The sequence below is a fragment of the Pipra filicauda genome, unplaced genomic scaffold, assembly GCF_003945595.2.
Source record: "Pipra filicauda isolate LSUMZ 115617 unplaced genomic scaffold, ASM394559v2 scaffold505_size606005_pilon, whole genome shotgun sequence".
NCBI lineage: Eukaryota > Metazoa > Chordata > Aves > Passeriformes > Pipridae > Pipra > Pipra filicauda.
Genome location: NW_024104649.1, coordinates 249,319 through 251,222, shown reverse-complemented (window position 1 = coordinate 251,222; position 1,904 = coordinate 249,319).

Here is a 1,904-nt window from a genome sequence, read left to right as displayed (position 1 = left end):
TCTGCTGGCTGTGGGGCTCACTGTGACAGCCCCAGTTGTGGGGCTCGCTGGGTTGGCAGCCGACGTCCGTCTGATCCCCAAAGCCTTGCAGGCTGAAGCAGGCGAGTGACCTCCCCGTGTTTGCTCGGGTGCAGGCGAGGGGAGTGCAGCGGGGCACCACCCCCACACAAACCCACAGCAAATGACAAATGACACTTTCTCTTTGTGATCTTTGGGATTTTTGTTGACTTATTTGGAGGCTTTTGTTGGGTCCTAAGAAATGGCCTGTGGCTGAGGCCTATTGGGCCGATTTCCACGCTCCATCTGTGGTATCCATCAGCGGGGCCTTTGCCCGCATTCAGGGCTCTGACACCTGCCTGGCAGGATGCGGGAGGCACAAAGGCGGCTGCTGCGGAGGCGGGGGACGGCGGGCCGGGGGGGCCGGGCAGGGCACGCCGGGTGAAGGGGATGCACAGCAGGGGTTAATCCAGGCTCCCCCTCTCCAAACCTCCGCACCTGGAGATGTCCCTCCAACACTGCCTCTCCCCGCCAGAGGTAAAGGGGCTCACAGAGGTAAAGGGGCTCAAACGCAGCCCTCCTTGTGGGTGAATTAGGGAGGAAACAGGGGGAGAGTGGGAGAACTGCCCCAGGATGGGGATGTCAGGGGCATCCCAGGCGCTCCCCAAATACACTTCTGGCACTGGCTCCCCACAAGGGCCAGGAGCAGCAGTAGGTGGCCAGCAGTGCATTCCTCCCTGGATCCTTGTTTGTGTTGAGGTAGGCTTTCAGCAGCTGGCGTTTAACAGTGATGGGCTAGAAACACATCAGGCATCCTTTCTTTCCTCAAAATAAAGTCCACAGGAATAATAAAACGGCATCCGTATTTTGTCCTGACAGCCCTACTCTCTTCTCCCTGTCAGCAGTCCCATTTAGGGGCAGGCTCATATATCCATACGAAATATAATGAAGACTCTGGAGCCAACCACCTACCTCCCTCCCACCACAGCAGTCCTTCATTTTGCTGTCTTTGCCTGGGGAAACATGACGCCAAGCTCCCCCTTCTCCTCCTCCTCCTCCCAAAACCTCACTGTCACAGCAAGGAGCCATTAAAAAGAAAATACACCCTGCCAGGTCTGTGCTAATCAAACCAGGACAAATAAACTCTGACACTCAACAACTCCCCAAGTGCCTGCAGCCTGGGGAGGAGACTACAGATTACTTATGGATATGGCAGGCGGGGGGGGGACGAGCTCAGGGGTTCCAGAGTCACCCCTCAGCCAACTGTGAGCATTTAAGACACTACAACTGAAGGCTGTGTTTATCCAAGATAAAGCCTACTTGAAGGATCAGAAGATCACCCCTAAATTTCAGATTCTGGTGCTGCTACCACAGCACTTTTATCAAGGTGACCAGGACTCAGAGCCACAATTTCATACAATTCAATGTTTGCTTTCTATGCCCGACCATCAACAGGGGAAGAGGACAGAGGGAAGACTTGGGCACCCAAGTTAGGTCACAGCCCAACACTTGTTATCAGCTGGACTCCTCTTCTTGGAGAGGAAAAGGAAAAGCAAATTTCAAGAAACAAAAAACAAAACAAGATATCATAAAATGTGCTAATCCTGCCACATGCTCCCCTTTTCCTATGAAAAATTTAGGATCAGCAAATATATAGGAAATTCTCTACCTTGCTAGAAAGCAGCAGAGTTCCTAGTACAATGTGAAATATGCACAAGTAGTAGAATTGCTTTTAACCTGTTCTACTGGCATTTTGCCTATGAAATATCAAAGAAGGGGAAATGAAACCAAAAAGAAAGCCTCTGTTCCAGACAGGAATATCGCTCATCTAACAAGGATTAAGTCACACTTCAATTACTCCTTTGAAAACCCCTGCTATTTGTAAAGGGCATACATAGAAAAAAACA